This window comes from Cupressus sempervirens, chromosome 5 (genome assembly GCF_028749045.1).
Source record: "Cupressus sempervirens isolate cs-2001-9-10 chromosome 5, ASM2874904v1, whole genome shotgun sequence".
NCBI classification, from domain to species: Eukaryota; Viridiplantae; Streptophyta; class Pinopsida; order Cupressales; family Cupressaceae; genus Cupressus; species Cupressus sempervirens.
The window spans coordinates 24,927,471-24,954,249 of record NC_143122.1 but is presented as its reverse complement, the minus strand read 5'-3'; positions in this window follow the sequence as shown (position 1 = coordinate 24,954,249).

Here is a 26,779-nt window from a genome sequence, read left to right as displayed (position 1 = left end):
TTGAATTTTGGATTAGAGCTAGGAATTTCAAGCCCCTTGCAAATATTGGTGCCCTAGCTGAAGAAATCAGAATTCCATCCACTTGAAATTGCCTATGCATGTGCCAAAAATTAGACTTTATTACTTGTTTTCTTCGTCAAAAAAAATCATCCAATCTCTAGGAGAAAAAATTGTAGCCTCTCTAGGAAATTAGAATTTTGTCTTCCACAAATTTTGGCTCCATAAAATTCACCTTAGGGCAAGAAATTATGGTTTTCCACAAGAAGTTGCCTAGGGAAGAATAGCAACCTTCATGGAAGAAAATTAGATTGCCGACAATGGAAATCCACCTTTGTAAGAATGCCAAAATTTGGAAAAAAAAATTGCCTTCCTTAAGAAAAATTGCTACCTTCCTCAAAATTTTCCCAAGCATGAAAAAAATTAGAATTCAAAGACACAAATTTGCTTCAAAATTTCTAGATACGACGCAACTCCAAAAATCGGCAAGCAAGGAAAGAGTTGCTCCAAGATATAATTTGCTAAAGACAAGAGAAGACTGCCCTTTGGCAAAATTGCCAAGAGTGAAAGAAACTGCTGGATGGAATGAGAGAAGAAAGAAAGGGGAACCCCTTTATACTCAACTGCACACTCCTTCCTTAGCTAGCCGACTTGCACCTAGGAGGGGAAAAATATATTAATCAATGCACAATTCTGGCCTGGATTAAATGATAAGCTAAAATTTAATTTTTCCACAATGAAATTTGCATTTTTAAATTGATGGTTAGACCAAAATTGCAAAAATAAAATAAATAAAGCCTTGGAGATGCTAAATGTTTCTATTTAATGATGATTTAGTAAATAATATATCATTAAAAATCAGATTTGGCAAGCCAAAAGCAATTCTTTTAATCTTAAATTACTAATTTCTTTACAGACTAAAACAATTTCAAGGCAAATTTAATCTATTTAATGCTAATTTTTGCAATTTAATCTAAATCGATTTTGCTATGCAATTTTAATTATTTTAACAGAGATAAATAATTTCTCTTGAGTCTAAAATTAATTTTCCCATTTGATTTCACCATCACAAAATTAATTTTTTCACCAAAAAAAATTAAAGATTTTTCAAAAATCCCAAATCTAACAAAAATTCCATTTTAAAAAAATTACTCAAGTTTATACAATTATATCCAAATTTTCAAGAAAAATCATCTAAGTACTCAAAATTTTGTAATTTTATCATGCCAAGTATAGTTCTTTGAAATTTTTTTGTCCTAAGGATAAAATTACTCGTTCTGAAAAATCAAGCTTAAAATTGAGCGAAAAAACTAACCTAAACTTCCTCCCTCTTGGCCTAAAGGTGTCCAAGACATAAAATTTTCTAAAATCAGAAATTTTTCGGACAACTTCAAAAAATTATTTATTGCCAAGGTGATTGAAAAAAGGAGGTCCCCAAAGTTTTGGGGCGAGGGTGTGAAACTTCACGACACTAATGTGTACTATTTTCAGTAATTATGCACCGAAAGTGTGCTAATTCAAAAGGGATAAAATATGTCTCAAAGTGATACCTGGTTCAAAATACTCCTAATTTCATGTAACCCTTTTTCAATTAGGGGGGTATGCTAACATATTAATCATTAGGGTTTAAAAGTTAGGTTAGATATTTTAGTTGTAGTAGTTATTTTATAGCAGTTATTAAATTGCTATATGACTACCTTATTTATGTAATGAATCTTGATGAATAAAACACAATAAAGTTTTCATTATTTTTTATCACATTAGATTTTCAGGCCTAACAGTGGTATCAAAACAATTCTTTGTCATACATTGTGAATGAGAAATGACTAATATGACCTAATCAGTAAAATGGATGATGTCACTCGTAATATCTGGTGACCTATGATGGAAGGAGGAATGAACATCCACAATGTATGACAAAGAACTACTCTGATTCCACTCTTAGGTCTAGAAATCTATTAATGTAATAGGAAATAATATAAACATAATGAAAATTTTACTGTGTCTATTCATCAAGATGCATTACATAAATAAGGTAGTCATATAGCAGTTTAATAAATACTATAAAATAACTAGTACAACTAAAATATCTAAGCTAACACAATATTTGGATGAAAGATTAATTGTGAAGGATTTCTTAGAGTTATATTTTTAAATATAAAATTATAAATGAGCTTATAACTCTAAATATTGGTGGGTAAAAACTAGATGTCTTGATTTTTAATTTTATAATTAAGAATTTCAATTTTTTTTTAAAAATAAGATCATATATATAATCTATTTTGGATTTGATGTTCAAGAACATATTTGATGTAGGGTATTAAGACAATTTTTTTTTAGAATTAATTAAATGCTAGTTTGAAATACATTATTTTATGAAGAAGAGGAAAATATTGTATATATTGATCTAATCTACTAAGAAATATACTAGTATTTGTATAGAAAGGAGGATTGAAAATAATACAATGTAAAATTCAAAAGTGAAGTGGTCAATGGATAAATCATTATGCAAATCATCTTTAGCCCAATGAAGCCAAGATTGCTTCCCAATGTTTTAAAATAATTAAAGTAGAATTGGTTCCTTCAAAGCCACAATAATTCTTATATCTAGGCCCTTCAAAATTATACATCCTTGAGGGCCAATACAATTAAGAATAATATTGTTCCAATGAGCACCCTTATTATCCACTTAGCACACAAAGTAATGGCTTGCTAACATAAACATATATAGATTCAAGAAGTTACCATTTTTTCCCTCTTTGATTTCCACGGATATTGTTGCATCTCTTACCTTGGGCTTGTTCATTTTAATTCTTTAAAAGAGGAGCATAACCCTTGCTAGACATTATCCAATTGATGATCTTGAATTTTTTTCCTTGGATAAATTTCAAGTCAAAGTACAAGATTTCTAATTAAGGTTTGTAGACATACCATATTTTTTTTGTGAAGGAAGAAAACTTCAAGCTAAAGTTTAAGATCTCTAATCATGATTTGGAGACATGCACTATTGCTTATGATAGAATAATTCAATTTCCCTAGCAATTGTATGCTTTTTGTAGGTTGTAGCAAACATAGTAGGTTGTAGCAAACATAGTTAGAATATATGGGCAATAATGCTGGATTCAAAGTTGGTTCAAGAAACTTGTTTTTTTTGCATTGTATTGAGCTCTTCTACTGGGAACTCATATTAACCACATGAGAGTTTCAACTGGTAATTGTCATTTTTATGTTCAAGTTGAGTCTCTAGCATGTCTTTTAGTTTTGTATCTATGCTTAAGAATAATGGAACTAGATTCACAATTTCTTTGAGCCTTTCATGCCTACCCATTTATCTTCATATAGCATCTATCTTAAGGATTAACCCAACCTCCCTCACATGTATATTATCCATATTTGGAACACTTTTAGAGTAGAATTATCTATTATTTCCAACATATAAAGGATGGTCTTTTTCGCTGTAATATTGTTGATTAATAGATTTTTAATTATATTCTAAAACAATCATTTGTTCTAATGTTCTTATGTTGATTTAAGTACAAGTTAGAAAAGTTGCTGCTAAGCTTGTCCATTAATGAGAATATCTTTACCATCGAGGTAATGCCTCTTGAACCATTTCTCAATTTTTTGACTTTGTGAATCTCCTCATTGTCAATTTAGATGTAACTACTCATTCCGATAGAGTATTAAGGAGATTGTGGGTCTCAATGTCATAGTCTTGTGCCTTAGAACCCTAGAATATTTGCTAGTCATGGAGGATGGTCTTATTACTTGCATCTTCCATCTTCTTGAGGGAAAATGTGTTGGCTAGACACCAACGAATTTGGTCACCTCTAGGGAGAATGTAAATCACAATGGTTTCACTTGTTGATATTCAATTAATGATAATATCCTAGTGATGTTAAGAGTACTTTTGAGTACTTTTGAGGATGGAGATCTTCTAATTGGTATAGTCACTATTGTTCAATTATTATTCCAAAACTAGCTTTTCTATTTTTGTTATTTTTATTTTAGAACTACATACTTGTGTAGGACAAGTGAGTTTGCCATTCTACATTGCTTATTAGAATATTCTATTTTTTCCTTAAATCAAAACAGTATTTTGATTAAGAAAAGTAGCAAGAGGGTGTTGACCCATGGTACACCAGCATATAATAGGCACTGTTAAACAACAATAACAACACCTAGTGCCAAACATCCATAAAACTAATCATTAAAAAGAAGACAAAAGTTAAAAGTGACTAAAACCAATGTCAATATTGACAAAGGTCAACTTGGGACAAGCCCATTCAAAAGTTGTAAACATTAACCACAGACAATAACAAAGAACCTAGGCGAGTCCTTTAAAACTTCTAGCATACACCTAATCACAAGAAGAAAAACACCAAAAAGAAACTTTAATCACTATAAGATTTGATAACCAAACTCAAGCAGAAAAATATCTATCCAATCTTCTTTATTAGAAACAAAGATCCATACCCATCTAGACCCCTTGTTCAGGTCAACACTCTCAAAGATCTTCCAACTCACTGTAGTCTCATTTCCCACCTCAATAGAAAAAGTGTCTAGCTCAATAGAAATAGGGGGATGAAAGATCAAAATACCATGGTTGAGGTAGTGATGCCACCATCCCCTAGCTCCTCCACAAGTGGTAGCCCTAAAAATCTCCCCCTCAATAGGAGTCTCCTCCACTTCCAAAATCTTGCACCTGCTCTCCACCTCAATAGGAGAAAGATTCACCTCCATAGAAGTCATGCAAGAAGAAGTGAACACAAATATCCAAGATCACCACTTGTATAACTACACATTTTGCATAACCAGAGAACTTTGGAGAGCCCTCCCAACAAGGAATCGACCACCCATTAAATGGGGAAACCAAACTTGAGCAGTAGGTATAGAGGCACAAGAATATCCATTACCCAAACACAACAAAACATTGGAGAACTTAACATGCCTGGAGAAAGGCTCAAATGAGATATCCAACAAATAAGTCCCCTAATCAGAGATTTTCCCCACCAAATGTGCAAGGGCAACAAAAAAACCCTAAAACTTGTGCTCGTGAAACACATGGCCACCAAGTAGCATCTGCTTCCACAACCAAGGATTGTCCAAAGGACAATAGCCCAATAAAACATCCAGCATAGGGAGGGAGGGAGTGACAGTCCCCACCCAATCATTGCTCATATCAAACCATAAGAAACCCAAAAACTAATAAAACTCCCAACAAAAGGAAAGGAAAAGATAGGATCCTTCATACTTAATAAAAAAGCAAAGAAAAGACTAGGTGAACCAAGCAGATAGAAAGCCATGGGTCAAGCACATGAAAATGCCAATAATCCCTCCATTGCCCATTTTGCAAGGGAAAATAGTGACATCTGAGAGAAACCCATCAGCAATATCATCATCAGATTGACCAAAAGAAAAAATAGGACTCCATCCATTGCGAATCCCTCCTCTATTATGTTGTCCACGGCCAACATGCCACCCACACAAATGGGGAAAAGCCCACCAGATCCAAAGGAGATAAGTGCCCCAAACTCCTCACAAAGAGTCCAAGTACCTCAGCCAGACAAATTTGATCAAAGTCCAAGCAGGACAAAACCAAGTCTGGACAAGAGAGAACCCATACACCAGAAAAAAGACCTCCCCTACAGTTGGCTGCATTCTCATCATCATCTTCTTCATTATCCTCTTTCTTACCAAGTTGAGGCACCCCTACAATACCCTTGGTATTGCCAGAAACCCTACGTTTCAAACAAGCATGTCCACAATGTTAAATAGAATAAATGATTAATTTTTTTAACATTCCAAATAAAATAAAATAAATTAGTACAGAAAGTAAAGAATCAAATATAAACATTTCAGAATTCACAATATTTCTTCTCTATTATATCATTCACTTTTAAATTTCAATATAATGTAATTGAATATGTCTATCTGTCTGCTCTTCGCCCTCGTACCAAAGCTTAACCTAGATTACAATTTGATTCTTCCTATATCATTTTACTCATTTTCTGTCTACAATATTCGATTCCTACTAGATAATTTTAATTTATTTCGTTGAACTACTAGCATTCTTTAATGGTCCTAAGACTAAGGCAAAGCAAGAACATTAATCGGATTTGCTGTTGACTATATCCTCTTACACATCTTACCAGAATTTTTATTTAGAAAACAAAGGCAAACAAGCAAAGATGAATTAGATATAAATATTTACGGAGAATCCAAACCATCGATTGTTTCAATGGCCACTTTTTTCATCTATGGAGAAACAAACAGCAGAAAGGAGCAGAGTTATATCTGATAAAAACCTCTCACAACTTCGGCAGTGCTTTGTAATTTTATAGATTTTTATATCTCATTCGTTATTGTAGAATGATGAAGGATATTGCAATCTCCCTTATCCATTATAAATCCGTTTGTTGTGCTAACTTGCTTTCTAATTACATTGTGCAGACTTTACAATAATGACAGATGCTAGTGAAATGTTTTCCAATGCTCATGTGAAAGCTGAGGTGACTCTTAGCGATAGAAAAATGAAAAGCTACAAGGATGAATCTTGTGAATTGAATGATATTGGACATGTAGCAGAGATGCTGATCAGCCTCAGTAGAGCAAGGGTTGATCAAGAAACAGTTGCAGATAGTGTTTGTAATAATGGCATGGAAAACCATATTACATTTGATGAAAAGATTATCATAGATGATCATGATGGTAGCTGCACTAGGGTTAGAAAGACTGACCGATTCATTGGAGTTACGGATGACCGTGGCCGTTGGCAAGCCAATATATGGTACTGGCTACTATTTTTCTTCCTTTAATCTTTTTTCTGATGCTTAACCTTTAATTGAACTTTAATACATTGATCACGAAAAATGTATGCAAAATTTTTGGAATCAGTCTTTCAGTCCACGTTCGCTGGCTTAGGTATAGGATGAAGTCCATATTTCTGTGGGTTAATTTATTTTCAATGGCTCTAAGGTTAATTTGAAAGCTTTTTAATGATGTTAAAGATGTTCTGAGTTTAATAAGGGTGAATTGCTGAAATGTCTAAGGAACAAAATGTTTCACTACAAAGAACACTCATAAATTATGGGGTGTCATTTCTCTGCAGGCTTAAGAATCATAGACGTCAAGTAAATCTTGGTGAGTTTATAAGATTTCCTGATTTTTTTAGGTTAATTTATTTGAATACTATTTTTTAAGGTTATTAGCAAATAAAAGAAAAGAATATTTCTATGCTTTTGAGAAAATTGTACTAATAATAAAATTCACATTTATAAAACGTTAGGTCGATATTTTATCGCCGAGGCTGCAGCAAGGTCAGTGCATTACAATTTCTGATTCATATCTTAGCACCAATGTTGGTTACATGAAGTTGATTGTACATCTGCTGTAAAGTGTAAACAATCGCTGTGCAGGTCTTCGGACAAAGCTATGCTAGTCACACGTGATCAAGCACAGAGGAGGTTAAATTATCCAGAAACAGATTATGACATGAGGATAATAGAAGAGGTGGGTCACAACAGCTTATAAAAAAGTATTTATGTATGCTAGTTATTTAGATTGTTGAGCTTATTCAATTTTATTTGTTTTGAAGTGGAGAAAGGTGTTTAATGTTGATGCGAAGAGATTTATAGAGGAGCTGTTGGAACAATCAAGCAGCTACTTGGAAGGTTGCATTGAAGGGTTAAATGCTGAAGCTGGGAATGAACTACTGGAGCTCATAAAAGAAAAGAAATTATGGGAGGCGGGACATTAAAATTTTAAAATTGATCTCATTTTTGTATGTGGGTGTTTGAATACACGAGTTTTGCTTACGTTTTCGGGCTTCTATGCGGCACTGCGTTTAGGCTATTCCAAATTCATTAAAAATTTATATGAACATGAAACGTGAAGGTGACTGGTATTAATATGATTAAAAATAAACTAGCTCAAGATAGTTATTTTGAATGTTCTTTTGTTAATGTTATTATATTGATATTCGTCGGCAAATAGAATTTATTGTATGTGATTCTATTTATTAGATTTTTTTTTTTTTTTTATTCTGGGTAGTGAAAGTAAAATAATTTTATTTTCTATTTAAATGATTAGAAATAGAAAAAATGTGATGGATTTATCAATCCCACATCATTGATTGATGAATACTTCAATTTATATATTCTTTTTTGATGGGGAAAAAAAACTAGATCTCGAAGAGGAAATGGGCACAAAGGATCCTTGAATCTTGAATGCATCGTCAATGCTTGAAATGCCTTTGAAAATTTGGTTGTTTGATAATATTATGCGTGTAATGATGCCTTGTTAGGTGAAAATGGGGTTATGCTCAATTCTATGTACAAAAACAAAGTCAACCCACAAGGTGTTAATTTAAGAAGAATGTGAAATGCACAAACATGACAGTTGGACTTCACATCCACCAATCTCCCACTTGAAGTTCAACTCATGCTACAACCTCATATTTGAATATCCTCCCACTTAAACTCTTCTTTCCCTTACCAAATCCCATGGTAAGAAAATTTTCAAGAAACAATCTTCATAGTCAGAATAGCAACAACAACTAATTGCTAATCACATCCAACTATCCATACAACATCAATAGATTTATAACCACATAACTAGCCCATACAATAACTCACCAAATATACCATCTTCCAACAAAACACACCAAAAAAGCCATTGATGTGCAAAAAACTAGAAGACCATTATAAGAAAATTTAAACTGCATGAGCAATGTCAATTATAAGTTGACTCAATCTACCAATCAGCAAATGGAAAGCATGGCATTAACTTGAGATGATCTATGAGCTACAACCAACCTACTGCAGAATGACATCCTCCAAGTCTTCATGAAAAGACCACGTATTGTTGTTAAAAGGAAATGAAGTACAACAACAATAGATGACCTCAAAAAAAACTCTTGAAGAATGCAAATCATAACTCATCCTTCTACCAACACCATCAAGTGCCTAGCTATGTCAAGTATGATCTCCTTTACCTCCCCATATGATAGCATTTACAGCACCCAAACACCATAAATGAATGCTCCTATAAAAAAAGATCAGACTACAAACATTCCAAAATTATGAACAATATCAACCATCTCCTAAATGCATAAGGAGATATTTCTCCTATATGCATAAGGAGATAAATTTTTCGAATAGACCAAGCATGGGGAGTGAGAATGCTCCTTCATGATACACCAAGTCTCGATGACTCTTCTCCAATAACAATCTCCATGAGGTCCATAATGAACTCACATCCATCCACAGGTACATAGGCTATTTGGACTTCATGCTAAAACCTCTGAAGAGAAACTGTCTCAACAAATGTTCTCTAAACCAAGAGAATTGTACCCTCACCCTTGGCCTCTTAGTTTTCAAGAGTATCTCCATGGTAAATTGGCCAAAAGTACTTGATACCAAGAGTGCTAACTAAGATCAATTGTCAAAACTCCCACTGCATGCTTGCATAACCTAAGAATAAAACATTACAACTTGATCTCCAGAATTTAGAACCTCATGCTCTAAAGAGCATAACCTACCATGAGAACCTATATCTTGTCAACACTCTAATCTAGAATCAAGAGCTCACCATGACACAAAAACATACATCTCCAATCACATGGAGGAAAACATCTTATGACAAAAAAATATTTTCTTTTTAAAAAACTCCGATTGCATAATGATAGTAAACTTTTCACGATATTGATAAAAAAATAAAAATGATACCAAATATCACACCGAAGCTGCAATTTCTCCATAACCTAGAGAAGTGGAACCAAAAACATCTGCCAACGTACTTTGAAAGACTGCTCCTCTAGGAACTCTTTCTTCTTCTTTAATATATATCTCCCACATAATTTCTTTATTCTTTTGAGCATCCTTTCGATGGCACATTTCACCCACCTTCGAGTGCTTCTACGCTCTGTCTCTCCTCTTACCTTTTGTCTATTGCGCTTCTCACACAATTTCTTTTCCACAACCAAATATTTTAAAGTAGATATGCAGAATCCTAATTTAACAAAAAAAAATTTTAAAAAATTTAAAAAACAATACTGTGATCTAAGGCTTAATTTATAACACTACAAAGTATTTTTTCTCACAGTTCTCTTGTCTTTTACAATCAGCTCCATCCCTTATTCATGAAACAATTTTCATTATATAAAAATCACTAGTGATCTCCCATTCAATTTAAAAACAATGCAATCCTCCTATTTTGAGCCCTATTTCTTCCACGCCTCTTCAGATTCCACATAAACTTGGCGGCAATCTCTTAGTCCATGATCTTCTAAATCCCAACTTATAAATATTTTTTCTTTCAAGAATTAAACTCTCTTTGCTGCATGTACATGGAAGCCCCAATCCTTTGGGCACTGGCTATCCACACCAAGCTGGTTTCTTTGTGTGCTTTATGGACAAACACCCATATGTCTTCAATGACTCCTTCACTACTTCAATCAATTGCTTCCAGCTATATGCAAAAAAATTATTTACTTATCAAGCAACTTTTCTATGTACTAATATATCCTTTTAAAAGATTTATTTTCTAATACATGTATCTTTCCTCTCCTAGTAGTGATGCACACAACAGTAAAATTATCCTCTTAATTTCTTCTGCATCAAGATGTAACACTCTACTTTCATTGATCTTTTCTAGGTTCTTATATTTATCTCTTCTTTCTAGGACCTTAGTGCTCTGATACCAATTGTTAATTTAAGAGATAAATTAAGAATACAAAAATAGAGACTAGAGATAGGATATATTGTGGTTCACCACAACTGTGGCTATGTCCACGCTGAGAGTAGATTTAGCCATTGCAACTTATAGCTTAACTTACACATGGATTTTCCCTTATATTTATATATTAGTCTTCAAGAGAAGATGAAGAGACAAACAAGAAGAATGTGAAATGAACAAACATGAAATCCCTAAGGAATAGGCCAACTTGGGTTGATCTATTTTGAAATAGTTCAACTTGAGTTGAATTATTATGTTATAAGTCAAGATAGGTTGACCTATTCCAAAATTGGTCAACTTGAGTCAACCTATTGTAGGATTGGCCCATAAGGAGCTAACCCTAAGGTCTTAAAAATACATAGATGAAAATTGAAGAAACATAAAATAATATGAGAAAAAATTTGATTGAGCATAAATGCATTCATGGTTGAAAACAAGACAACTTTGATGGAAAAAAGATTCAATCTTCCCATTCCTTGATTCTATGATTATTATATTATAAACATAGTGCACAATTTATACAATGAAGTCATTATTCATAGACCAATTATGGTAAGAATGAGGAGAAAAATTGCATAAATTATCTTAAATGATAGAAAAAAATTAGTGTTATAGATTTGTAATTAAAAAAGAATTGCAAGTGCAGGGAAAAAAATTAATGCTAACACATATTACAAAAGAAAAATATTAATAAATCACTAACACACATTTAATATATCTAGTTATTTGAAGAATTCACTGAGAAATTACTTAGTATTCTAACCTCTCCCAACCCATCGATTTATGCTCTAGTTTGCTAATACAACACTAGTCAATCTAAATAGATTTATGTATTGTTTATTAATTTTCTGATTAACCAATTCATTATATCAATGTCATTGTTCCTCTTGTAAAAATACTATTCTATAATAATAAAATTATTGATATTAGTGTCACAAAATATTATCATTTAAATATTTCTTCTTTGTGTGATAATTATAATAATATTTTATATATTTTTTTCCACTATGTATTTTCACAATTAAAATTTTAGTTTAATGTCATGTTGTGTTATTTTTTAGCACTCTTTTCTTTTATGTATGTTTAATTATGTTATGTGGATAACTATTCAAAAAATTTGTATTTTAAGAGGAACACCGATTCACCCCTAAGTTTAATGGGAAGCCCGAAGAATATAGAGTAGATATTGGATAGAGAGATAGGTGTTGGAATATATTGATTTCAACATGTGGACATATCATATCAGAGACCAAATCCATTGGCCAATCCAACAAATTTGATCTATGTACCTACCAAGGCTTCAATGTTGATCTTCTAATCTTGATTATAAATACAATTTAATGAAAGCTAGTTCTTACTTCTAGTTAGCTGTAAGAGGTTGTTCAAAACAACAATATGTAATGGTGTATGCATTTTGTGAAGAGATGAAACTCTGTATGAAGTTTATGTTATGTAATGTGATGTTCAAGTCAATAGAATATTTTTCTATGCAATACTAGGTTATTTGTTTTGTACTTTTTTCACATAAATACCTAAAACAAATATAATTACATGAAATCTCAAAATTTTCCAAATGGTACCTTATGAATTTTTTTTTTAAATTATACATTAATAAACATACCATTATTATTTGTATGAATTAAGAGAAGAGGAAGTGATAATTAGCTCTACAACTTCTCATTTTATGACTAACTCTAGTTGTATCTTCGCACAATACAAAAAAACATTTAATCTTTGTTGACAATTCTTCTACTAAATCTTAGTTCATGCTTTTCATTTCTAGGGATACAAGTTTTATCCAGTTGCAAATAGAGAACATTGACAAAATCTTCCCCTAATAAGTTGATGGAATTCTACCAATAATTTCTTCTATATGATGAACTTCTTCCACTTTTGATTGAATTTAAATTTTTGCATATGATAATATCATATTGTGAGGATGCTAGAATTTTATTGCACTTGGTCAGTTGCCCCTAGAGACAAATGCCTACCTACCCACCTGATAGCATTCAACTAGGTAGGTGAGTTTGAATTTGAAATGAAAGGGAACACTTTTTTGCTGGAAGACAAAATGAATGAATCTAATTCATCTGATTCATTAGAGAGACCAAAGAGAAGAGAAGAGCAGAGTGTAGAGGAAACAATAAGATCAAAAGATCCAAGTGTCTTTGCATGTAGCCATTAGAGCTGTAAAGTTTAAGTTTAAAGTCTTATCATTTTGAAGTTTTAGTATTTTCTAGTTGAGGTCAAATGCTCCTAGATTTTGTAGTAGATTTTAACCTAGTTGAATAGAAAGCAAGAAAGAAGACATACAAATCTTTGTTTTCTCCTCTCTATTCTTAATTACATGGTATTTTATATTTGAGAAGGTTTATTTTCATGCTCTCTATGCTTTAATGGTGAAATGTTCAGACAAAAAGTATATTGTTAGAATACTCAGTTCACTCTCTAACTGAGCCCACTCAGTCACTGTGTTGGTTACATGTTGAGCCTGTCAAGCTCCACCTCCCTTTTTTGACCAAGTTCACTCAACATCTATACTGTCGAGTTCATTCAACATCCTCTTGTGCCAAGTTGCTCTCTTGATGCTGAGCTCACTTGGCTCCTTCATGTGCTAAGTAACTTGGCACCATCTCCCTGTCACTTGGCACTCTCTTGTGCATAGCAAAACTGTCACTTGGCACCTTGGTTGCTAAGGAAAAATTATGAAGGTTGTGATTTATTTTTCACATGGTATTAGAGTTTTGAGGCCCCAAAGATTTAGGGTATTTTGTTTCTAGGTATATTTAATATGGCAAGAAAGATATGGCAGCAACCACCATCCTTTAATGGACAAAATTATGATATATTGGCAAAGAAAATGAAAACCATAATGGTTGCTAATAATTTTTGGGTGTTTGTGGTCAATGGATTCAATGATTTTGCAGTCCCAACATTGTATGCTTCCCTCACAAACCCACAAAAGACTCAATTGAAAGAGTCAAGGAGAAAGGATGCAAAGGCATTAAGTCTGATTGAGGCAGCTATAACAGAGACAATTTTTCCCAAGATTGCAACAACAAATTATTCAAAGGAAGCATGAGATATCCTTGAGAAAAACTTCAAGGGGACTAATAAGGTCAGAGTACTAATGATACAAATGATCAAAAGGGAATTCGAGAACCTTCATATGAAGGACAATGAACCTACTATAGAGTTCAGCTCATGAATCTCCACTTTGATAAACTAGCTAAAATCAAATGGAGAAGATTATGAAGAGAAGAGGATTGTGGAAAATATATTGAGGATTTTACCTTAAAATATGACAACCTTGTGATGACCATTGACGAAGCAATGGAACTCACCACATTGACCATGGATGAGTTTATGGGAATTCTTCAAACCCATGAGCACCAGATTAATCGATCAGAAACAACTTTCCAAGAGCAGTCTTTCAAGGCTCAAGAGGATTCAAGAGGTAGGGGGAGAGGAAGAAATGACTTTGACAGAGGCTCAAGAAGTATAGGTCATGGAAGGAGTGGTCAAAGGAATGTTGGTGTAGAAAGCTTGGGATAAACAAACAACCAAGAGGGCGCAAGCACCTCTCAAAACATCTGTAAAGGATGTAAGAAGAATTAAAACTATAACAAGAGAAATGTTGAATGCTACTACTATCATAAGTATGGGCATTATGCTAGTGAATGCTAGAAGAAGCAGGGTGATTAGTCAAAGCAGATTGTAAATGTGGTTGATGTGAACATGGGAAATGCAAATAATTCCACAACCTTCATAATGTGCAACATTGGTGAAGAAGGCAGCCCTAAGGTATGGTACTTGGACAATGGTTGTATCAACCACATGAGTGGTAATGAAAGATTATTTTCTTTCATTGATAAGACTTTTAAGTTTGAAATTAAGATGAGAAATAATGGAACCATGCCCATAGTGGGCACAGGGTTAATCATGGTCCACACCAAGCAAAGTAAGAAGAAGGAGATACAAAATGTGTATTTTGCCCCTAATATGAAGCATAATTTGATGAGTGTTGGAAAACTCATTCAAAATGGTTACAAGGGTCTCATTCATGAAAAGGATGGGAGTAATAGATTACTTGCATCAGTCCAAATAGCAAAGAACCGAATGTTCCCTTTGAGGATAAAGATATGTTTCTCTTCTCAAGTTAGTGCTACACCTCCCAAGCATGCATGTACAAAAGTACATCAAAATTCAGCTCTTAGGAGTGTGATTAAAGACCCCTCCAAGCTTTGGCATGTCAAGTATGGACATCTTGGCCTTGCTGGTTTAAAATTGTTGTCCAAGAAAAGAATGGTAGATGGTTTTCCAAGCATAGTAGATTCATATTACAAGTGCGAGGCTCACATTTTGGGTAAGCAACATAGACTTCCCTTTAATTCTAGAAATTCTAGAAGAGCTAGAGCACTATTATAATTGGTGCATTTTGATTTAGTAGGCTCTATACAAACTACTTCTATTGGGGGGAGTACTTATTTTATGACATTCATAGACGATTTTAGTCATAGGACATGGGTGTATTTTTTGAAGAGAAAATATGAAGCATTTGATAAATTTGTTAAATTTAAAGCCCCAGTTGAAAATGAATGTGGATACTATACTAAGGTTCTTAGATTAGATAGAGGAGAGGATTATACCTCCAACTTGTTCATAAATTTTTGCAAGAGAATAACATAAAGAAAGAGCTTACAACTAGTTATACTCCACAAAAAAATGGAGTAGCTAAGAGAAAGAATAGGACCTTTTTTGAAATGGCTAGAATCTTGATAAAATCAAAAGGACTCCAAACTAAATATTGGGGAGAAGTTGTAGAAAACATAATATATTTGATTAATATATGTCCCATAAAGTTAATTTATGACAAGATTCCTCTTGAGGCATGGTTGAGAAATAGATGGATAGTTGAATAGTTGTGAGTGTTCAGATGTGTAGCATATGCACATGTGCCTAAGGAACAAAGGAAAAAGCTATATGACAAAGGTGTGAAGTATATCTTCATAGGTTATAGCTCAAAATCAAAGGCTTACTAATTGTATGATCCTATCACCAAGAAAATCACTATTTCAAGAGATGTGGAGTTTCTTTAAAACTAGTCATGGGATGGCTTGGTTGATGTATCTTCAAGCACTTCAAACAAAGCACCAAGTATTGATGAGGAAGAGGAAGACATTGGTGATGAATAGGATGATGGAGCAAAAAATATAGATAATTGCAGACAAAGGAAAAAATGCAAGCAACCCATTACATGCTGAGTGATAGCTCCAAGTAGTTCAAGATAGCCCCAAGCTAGTATAAAAAATAGTAGCAACAAAATACTAAAAATTCAGATCCCACTCTTGCCTCCCTATTTTTAGGAAAGACTAAAAGTATAAGGGAGATATACCAAGAAGAAAGGTATGAGGAAGATTATGATGAGAATGTTAATTTTGCATTATTTTCTCATAGTGATCCAATCTACTTTGAAGAAGCTATGAAAGAAGAGAAATGGTGTAATGTTAGATGAGGAAATAGATGCTATTGAAGGAAATGAAACACGGGAGTTAACTACTTTGCCTCCCAAGAAGTAAGTAACTAGAGTGAAATGGGTTTACAAGACCAAGTAAAATGTTAAAGAAAAAATAGATAGGCATAAGGAATGTTTAGTGGTCGAGGGTTACAAGTAGCAATATGTCAAAGATTATGATGAGACATATGCCCCATTTGCAAGAATGAAAACTATGCATGTTATCATAGGAATTGTAGCCTAATACAAATGAAAAGTATATCAAATGGATGTGAAGTCTGCCTTCTTGAATGGTGTATTGAAAGAAGAAGTTTATGTGGAGCAACCACCTAGTTATGAAGTTTCGGTGAAGAATACAAAGTGTATAGAGTGAACAGAGCTCTATATGGGCTCAAGTAAGCTCCATGGGCATGGTACAATAGGGTTAACTCATATTTGATGAGCAATGGCTTAGGAAAAAGTGATGGTGAGCCCACTTTCTACATCAAGGTAGAAAATAGTAAAGTCTTGATTGTTGTCTTGTATGCAGATAATTTAATCTTTACTAGAAATGATAATTTCCTAAATGGTGAGTTCAAAGAGGCCATGAAGAATGAATTTGAAATGATAGACCTAGGTCTCTTGAAGTATTTTTTAGGCATAGGATTAAAAAAAATACATGATGGCATGTTCATCTCTTAAGAAAAATATGCAAGGTAGATTTTGGAGAGATTCAAAATGTAGAACAGTAAGGCAGCCCCAACACCAATAGCAGTAGGTGTAAAGTTGAGCAAGGAAGATTGCAACAAAAGTGTGAATCCAACACTATGCAAGAGTATGGTTGGAAGTTTGATGTATTTGATAGCAACTCAGCCAAGAATGTTGCATGTAGTAAGTTTGATTACCATATTTATGGAAACACCAAAGGGTTCCCATTAACAAGTGAGAAAGAGGATCCTAAGGTATGTGAATGGTACCTAGGGATTTAAGATTTTTTATACTGTAGATAATGATCTTAAGTTGGTTGGTTATATGGATAGTGATTGGGGTGGAAGAATAGATGATAGAAAGAGCACTTCAAAATACATGTTCCATATGAGATCGGGTGCAATTTCATGGGCATTTAAGAAGAAACCTATTGTTGCTCAATCTACAATAGAGGCTGAATATATAGCAGTGAATGCAACAACATGTCAAGTTATTTGATTAAGGAGGATCTTGATAGATTTAAATGAAAGGAAAGAGGATGGAATAGCAATATTTTTTGACAACATTTCCTCAATTGCATTATCTAAGAATCCAATCTTCCATAGGAGAAGCAAGCACATATAGATCAAATATCACTTCATCAAAGAGTTGGTGGAGAATGGAGATATCAAGATGGGATTTTGTAAGTCTTAGCAGTAGCTAGTAGACATATTCACTGAGCCTTTAGGCACTGGAGCTTTCTTGTAACTAAGAAAGAGTCTTGGTGTAGTTGATTTGGATTAAGAGTGATCCTTATTTTTTGTTTGGCCTCAAACAAAGGGGGAGAGTCAAAAATTTATTACATTCAGTCAGTATCCCCTAGAGACAAACACCCACCTACCTACCTAACAACATTCAACTAGGTAGGTGAGTTTGAATTTGAAATAAGAGGGAAAACTTTTTTGCTGGAAGACAAGAGGAATGAATCTAATTCATTCAATCAATTAGATAGACCAGAGAGAAGAGAAGAGTAGAGTATAGAGGAAAGAAGAAGATCAACAGATCAAAGAAAAGGAAGAATATTCAAAATAAAGATCAGAGGATAGGAAGAAGGTTCACTTTTAGTATTTGTAGTAGTATATGTTGAATCTCCTTTTCATTCTGTTAGTTCATATTGATTTTTCCTATGAAGCAGTGATTTCTCCAGGTGTCATTGTATGTAGTTGTTAGAGTTGTAAGTTTAAGTTTAAAGTTTTATCATTTTTAAGTTTTAGTATTTTTTTGTTGAAGCCAAATGCTCCTAGATTTTGTAGTAGTTTTTAACCTAGTTGAATAGAAAGCAAGAAAGCAAGAATAGAAATCTTTGTTGTCTCCTCTCTATTCTTCATTTCACGGTATTTTTTATTTGATAAGGTTTATTTTTATGCTCTCTATGTTTTAATGGTAAAAAGTTCAGACATAAAGTTTGTTGTTAGAATACTCAGTTCACTCTCTTCCGGAGCCCACTTGGTCACTATGTTTGTTGTATGTTGAGCCTACCAAGCTCCACCTCCCTTTGTTGACCAATTTCACGTAGCATCTATACTACTGAGTTCACTTGGCACCCTCTTATGCTGAGCAAACTGTCAATCGACACCTTGGTTGCTGAGAAAAAATTGTGAAGGTTGTGATTTATTTTTCATATTAACATTGTATGAAATTTTTTAGTGGTAAAAGATTAAACATGTATAGTAGCTTCCATGGCTAGAAATTTGAGGTTTAATTTCAAAGCTAAAGCTTGTGCTAGGATTCTAAGATATTTTTTATTTGAAAGAAGTCATTTTTCCACAACCCATTTTGACACTTCTAAAATCTCTGGAGATTTTACAATTGTATTGCAAATTCAATTTCCATCAAGGGCATATCCAAAGCATAAATATGTTGAATGGAATGGTATCAAAATAATTTGCACAATCACTCAACAAAGTCAGTGAATAGATTTTCTATTAACACTTTCATCCTCAAATATGGAAAATAGGTTTCACATTTTGTGAAGATGAGATATGGAAAATCTATTTACAATCTATTGAACAAATTTGTTAGTAATTTACCTTGCAAAAGTGGCTTCCAAGTGCTAGACAAGGTTTCACCATGGAAATTGATGCCTATTGAAATTAATAGTGATTCAAAAGATAAATACATCCTAACTTATAGACTTGAAGGATCCATATTCCACCACAGGAGGCTTAGATCTACACCATAGTGATAGTGGATGCCACAAAAAATAAGGTTTTCACCAAAGTCAAAGAAAAATAGGAAAATAATTAAGATTCAATGGTGAGATAGGAGTGAATCAAGGTTGGAAAATTGTTCAAAAGAGAAGATTTCTATGACTGAACTGTAATCAATGGAAGAAGAAAAATAAAGATGATTACCAAACCTGCTAGAGAAACTAAGGAAATAAGAGAAAAACTCATGTTCATAAGAAATTATTTCTGAAAATTTTGATTGTTTGAATGTAAATTCATAAGGATTTTTGTAGTTTGGAATAATCCAAATCTAACAAAATACACTTTGACAAAATTGTTGAAGGTAGACTGCACAAGGGTTAGGTAAGTATTCTATCTTTCTTTAATAAATTGTAATAATAAGAAAATCAAAGATGTACTACTGGGTTCTCAAAATTTTCTTAAAGGATAAGCATAAACTTCTATAATTGGTATCCGAGTTTTGATGAAACTTTAGTAAAATGAATAAATCAATTTGAATATAATAAAAAAATTGTTAGTGTAACTTAATCATATTCAATTACTAAAATGAATAGATAATCCTATAGGTAAATTTCAAGGACTAGAATCTAGCTTTGTAAAATTCAATAATATCAATATCTCAGTTAGTATGAAAACTTGAATGAAGGATTTAGACCCAATTAAAATTCAAGAATTAATGTTGTTTGATCTGGAATCTAGTTATAATGATTACAATTCTTACTCAATTGAGAAACCAACATCAGATATGAGGAAATTATGTCTCAATAGAAAAAAGAAAAAATAATTAGGGGTTATTTGTAAAATTTGAAGGGGAGATGGATATCAAATTCAGGGAGTTTTCGAGAGTACATGAAAGCACCTAGTATGCATGGTCCAATCTCTAGATCCAGCTATTTAAGAAGGAGAAATAGTGGAGGCAGATGCAACCCTAAGCCTTGAAGTTAATTTAGAGAAATATTATTTAGGCACAATGAAACAAGAAGATGACTACTCACAGGAGAGGAGAAAAATGAAACTATCAAGATAATAAAATATGCGGCTTAATAGAGAAGGCTAGGATACAATGGAGAAGGACATGTGTTGCCCAAATAATTCAACTATAGCATAGAAGACTATTATGTAAGAAAAATGTGAAAAATGCATAAAATAAAGCCTTTTTATCAAATACATAAGAGAAAACATCATATTACACAACAATTTGATGAAGGACATAATGTTGCCATGTAATGACATTTGCAATCAACTTATTCTGTGAGAGAAAACTCATAAACTCCACATAAATACAAATGATCAAATTTTGGAAAATGATGAGGTTAAATCTAGAAACATCACTATTGGGGGTTACAATATGTGAAATTCAAAAAATAGGTAATGATTGATTATAAATAAATCTAATACCAATGACAAATAATCATATTCTACTTTCTAACAATTAGATATATAGAGAGAATTTGATAGATCCTTTGAAAGAAACATTCTATAAAAATAGTGAAATTAATTTTAAGCTAAGACTGGACAAGGCTCTACCTTTAAATTCATCACAACAAGAGGAAGATATTAGTAGAGATATTAGAAAAACCAAGCATCTAGCAGCCCAAGAAGGCACCAATGAAAATAATTTAAATGGGGTAAAATTAAAAACTAATAAAAAATAGAGATGGTAAGAGGGTAAGATATGAGACACAAAACACCAAAAATGAGAAAAAAACCTAGGGTGTTAGTATAGGAGATCAATATAGAGGAACTATCAATATAATGTTAGAAAATTTTGAAGTAGAGAATGTAGGAAATGAACCTCAGGAAATAGAAAGACAACAAGATAGTGAGGCTACTTATCTGAAAAAGGAAAAAAAAATAAAAAAATCAAAAGTTATATAAGTTTTGGAAAACACCAATAGAAGGAAGAAATTTTCTTGAAGAAGAAAATATGATTGGTAACCACCAAAAAAAAAGGAAAAAGGAGAAAAAGTTTACTTCTAATCTTGAAAAGAGTGAAATTAGAAAATAAGTGTTGGAATTATTTAGAATAATTGGGGTGGGGGGTGGTGATTCAGTTATCCAAGGTTCAGATGTACAATTAAAAATTTTCACAGCTTAGTGAATCCATATCCATAAAACATTTTCATCATGCATGCATCCATTAGATTATGCAATCACTTAAACTTGTTGGTTACTGTGAAATCAATTTGCAAAAATGTAAACATGATACATATCAAATTCAATAACACATTTCACAAAATGATTTAAAATGGAAACCCAATTTAGGAAAAACTACCAGTAACATGCTACTCATTCTCACTCTTCTAAAGTGATGCCCTATTAAAGGTTACAATTCACACTGTTAAATCTGAAACGGTTAAAGGATTTCAATCACTCTATTAGGAGTGAGACTTGTTAGAAGACTTTAGATCATTCATTTGGAATGTCACCTGATTAAAGGATTTATAAATTATTGTTAGATCAACCTTAATTGAAAGGATTTACCCTAGATTGATACAATGATTAGAGAGTAATAGTAAGGCTTGATCTTAAAACAACTTACAACTTCATTTGCAAATTCAAGATCTCTATTTTAGTCCTCCATTCTACTTGGCTTTCACAATCTTCAGCTCTGATAGCTTGTTCACCCTTCGAGCATCCATACTCTTAAGACTTCTTTCTTTTTTTTCCAATGCAATCTCTTCTCTTAGGTTACTGAATGAAGAGATACCTTAGACTCCTTAGCTTCCTTAGGTTCTTACACATCACAACGTTTTCTTTTGACCAACCATCTCTATAAATAGAGAATCAATATATTTTATCGTTCAACCTCCATCATCCATTTTAGGGCGAGGTTAGATTAGGTAGGATTCAATGAATCTACTAGGTATGTGAAGGATCATGTTCAACCAAACTATGTTCTTAAGTGGCAATAAAAAATCAGAAAATCAGGGTTATGTCAACTTGACATGCAATTTTCTACTTGTTATTAACTTTATATCAAAAGGTTGAGACAAAAGAATCTCTAGAAAATTAAATCTAGTTTCTAAAATACTAGGACTTATCTCAAAAAAATAAAAATTGATTGGTCAAAATTTTGAATTTTAATGCAATATCACAAAAATTTCAAAACAAAAATAAGTAGATGTATGTCTGACCACCTTAATCAAAATCAAATGATAATATTTTTTAATAATATTATAGATATAAGTAGTAGACTCATGCCTGGATGTGACACATATTTTTGAGTATTTTTATTCTAAATAAATAATAATTAATTAATTTTTGACTTTAGTATTTTTGGAATAAAAAAATCTCATGTCTGACCACCTCAACTAATTCAAAACTCTATAAAATTCAAGTTTTCATTTATTTTCCCTTATAAAAGAAGAAACATACAATATGATGCATCTTTTAGATTTAAAAAATGTTGTGTCATTTGAAAGTTATAGTTGTTTTTCAAGTAGTGTGTCAGTTAGCACTTTATACGTAACTCCATTAGAAAATAAGTAATAATTACTTACTAAACTCATAATTTGATAAACCTTACATTTATGGAAAGATGAGAACATTCTTAAGAAACCCTTTTCATTTCATCAGATTTTGGTGAAGAAAAGTCATCAGCTACATAAAAGCAAGCCAAAAGCACATTTTAAGGATGTTTTTAAAGTTGACCATATAAGTTTGGTATAAAAAAATATAGTAGACCTTATAAAGATATTAATTATTTTAATTTAGTATTAGTGTGGGTGGCAAAAATGTTGGAATAGATTTTGAAATGGTTTGAGATATTTAAGAACTATAGATTTTTCAGATCACCACTTTTTGGCACACCATGATCTTGCACATACCCTACCCTTCAGTTCATTTTATTCCCTTCTAGAAAATTATTCTTCAATCCTCTTTGAATTCACCTCAAAAAATAGATCATCTTGAATTTTGTACCACCAGCACATCAATCTTATCCTCCACACAATTCACACAATCCAAGAAATCAAACTTGTTGGCTCATATTCATCAAATTCTTGATCTTTCTCATAATGTCGACACTTAGCATTAACTAGCTTCCGATGCTAGGCACATACTATGTTGCTTAGCATCTACTGTCAAAACACTTGGCACAAACTAAAGTTTACTAGTGCTCAACATCAACTAAATTTTACTTGACTTATACTATTTCATTCGACAACTTTGTTTAACTTGTTCTTATAAGCTTACTTGGTGTAGCCAACCTTTGCAACTCTTAAGTATATTATCAATACACTTTAATATCATTGTCTTAACTAATTCTTGTACTCCTTTTCATAGCATAACTCAAACTTTCCTCTAGGTGCTATTGTTACCTCATTTGATCAAATCCTCTTCATCAATCAAACAAATGATAATACTTAAATCATATAAGCAATTGTCCTACCAACAAGTAGTAGGTTTGACATCAGTGAAAAAAAAATGATTGAAACACATTTATCATACTTGTATCAATCTATTTTCAACAAAAATATGTTCATAATTGATCAACATAAGATGAGGAAACAATAATAAACAAAGTAAATATAGAGGATCAACTTGAATCCCTCATTCCTTTGGATGAAGTTGAGTTAGATGAAGAAGATGAAGAAAGAAAAGAAGTGACAAAGGAAACATGACGGTTAATAGAAAGAATCATAGAAATGGATAAGGACAAATTTGAAGATGAGGATTTAGAGGATCATATAGAAAAACACAATTTAATAGACACCAAGGGAAATAGTGAATCAATATAGAAAAACATAGTCTTAGGCACTTCAATAGGAATAGGGGAAGATAAATAATAAGATATAATTACAATAAAAGATTATAATGTCATAAAATAAAAGGAAATGAAATATAATTCACCCTCTTAATAAAAAGTAGAGAAAATAGGAGGTAATTGTAGATATATTCCTATTGAGGTGGAGACATTTTAAAGGGAATCTGATTTGATAAATGAATAAGATTCAAAAATAAAATAAAATTCCTACTTATTAATATGAATGGGACAACACCAACAAAGAATAAGAAAGAAATTTTGAATGAGATTAGAAATTAATTAGAGTTAAATCCAAAAGAAAATATCTTCATTGGGGGAGATTTTAATGCAATTATATATTTAGGAGAAAAGTAGGTGGATCTATAAACATTAATAAGTTTACGTTAGATTTCAAAGCATAGTTCACAAAAGATAGTCGTATTGATATTCCAACATCAAACTTAGCCTTCAAATGGAATAATAGATGAGTTGGCTATTGTAATATATCAGGAAGATTCAAAAAAAAAAAATTTAATGAAAATTTACTATCTTGTCACCATCCTTTCAATATAGTAATTTTACCTAATGAAGGATCCAATTACTATTTGGTTAGACTAGAAATTGATGAATTACAAAAAACATCAAGAAATCCATTTAACTGTGAAAAAATGTGATCTTTAGATAAATAATTTCATAATAATATATATCAATGGTGGCATGAAGAGAAATGTGAAGGATCAAGGATGTTTTGTTTCATGAATTGAAATCATTAAAAGAAAAAATAAGTAAATAGAATAAAGATCATTCTTTAAAGAAACATAGAGAATGAAGAAGAATTGAAAACCTTAAATGAAGAAATCATTAGGGTATGAATGGATAATGAAAAATATACCAAAGAAAAAGAAATTCTAGCTAAAAAGGAAACTATACTAGCAAAAGAAGAAATATCCTAGAAACAAAAATCAAGAGAAACATGGTTGTTAGAAGATGAAAGAAAATTGAAGGAGAAAATGGTGCAAATGGTGAAGTTCTAATAACCCAATTCAATGGATTAGGTGATTCCCCCAACTCAAACTAAGTAAAGAGGTTTGTATGGAACTATATTTCAAATTTTGAATAATACATCAGTTCCCAAGATTGAAAGTACAAAAATCCAAATCCACATATTGTTAGATGCATAAGGAAAATTTTGAATTTTGAACTAAGCAGTGTGTGGAGATTGATTTGAAGAGTCAATTATGGTTGAGTACTAGTATTAAAGGATGAAAGTGTTAAGTGTCCAAGTGTGATCACTAGTATGGATTGAGTTGTATTATTAGCTCAGCTGAAGAAAGTGCAAATTTTCTTTTCTGAGTTTCATAGTAATGACCAAGACAACTATATTTAACCCACTATATGTACAAAGCATTGATGAGGCCCTAAATTTGAGATTTCAAGTTATATGGTGAATTTTATGAATCATTTTAATCACATAGCATTAGATTTTTTCGAAGGAACATTGAGTTTGAGCATCTGAGAGCATTTGACAAAGGATTTTGAAGATTTTGGTACATGCCATTGACTATTGAAGTGACTTGTGAGTAGCTATATCAAAGCTGAGTTGTTAAAAATTTGTGAAGTGAACCCTAATTGATAGAATGGCATCAAGTTCATCCATAATTGAGAAGGACATAGAGTTAAAGGTTAGTGACACTCAATTAGTTAGAGACAATGCTTATCCCCTACCTAAATTTAGAGCATATTCTAAAATAGAGATGAAGGGTGATTCTTCAAGCACTTTGCCATCAATTCCACCTAGGGTTATTGTGATTCATTATGTAAGATCATGTTATATGTGTAAGATAGGTCAAGTAAGAGATTTTGAGTTAAGAAGCACATATTATAAATTTTGTGAGAATGGAAAATTGAACGACGGGCATAAGATTATTGTCGAGAAACGATTAACACATGTCCTAAACTTTCCAAGGAATTTCAAGGTTGAATGGATCAAATTTTTTTTGAGCTATGTGCATGATAAAAAAATATGGTTCGAGAATGGAACAATGAACATAAAAAAGTAGATTATTCATCATGTTACAAGATACATTCTCACTAAAAGGGTTAGATCCCTTCACTGTTAAGGGAGAGAAGCAATTTAGGCTAGTTCACATTGGATAAATAGAACAAAAGAGGAATGATGTAATACCTACCATCAAAGATGCAGAGGCTGCATTTGTTGTCAGATTAATCACACACAAATTTTATAAGTCATTTTGACTTAATAGCATGCCATGTGTTGTTGTTGACATAGCCTAGAAGATTTTCAAGAAGAATGATAGCTACAACCTAGCTAACTTATAGTTGAAACAATTGATAGACAATCTAGATACCATTAAGAACATAAATACTAATACGTAAAAATTTGGTTCTTTGATGTTTTGAATGCTTTCTTTTATGTACAAAACATGTTTCCCACCATTGGTGATGTTGTTTGGGACAAGATGAAGCCAATTGCCCAACACATTAACTAATTTATTCATCAAATGGGTGACAATCTTAAATTTTTTATGGATGGTTACATTGAAGAATTCAAGAGAAAATTGAAGAATAGATCTAAGATACCACAATTCCTAGTAGACAAATATTAAGGTGATATATATTTCTTAGTAGACATTGATTTTACTTATGCACAAACAATTCTACCTAGGGTTACATGGTTGACACATTTTCCTTATGAGATTATTATTGATGAAGTAACTACAACTATCACATCTCTACTGGTAGAGGAAGTGTATAAGGATGTTGAGCCATTTGACAGGTATGAGTAAGAAAGGGTGAAGATCATTGTTCAAATTAATGCACCTAAACTAAATAAAAATGAAAGATATG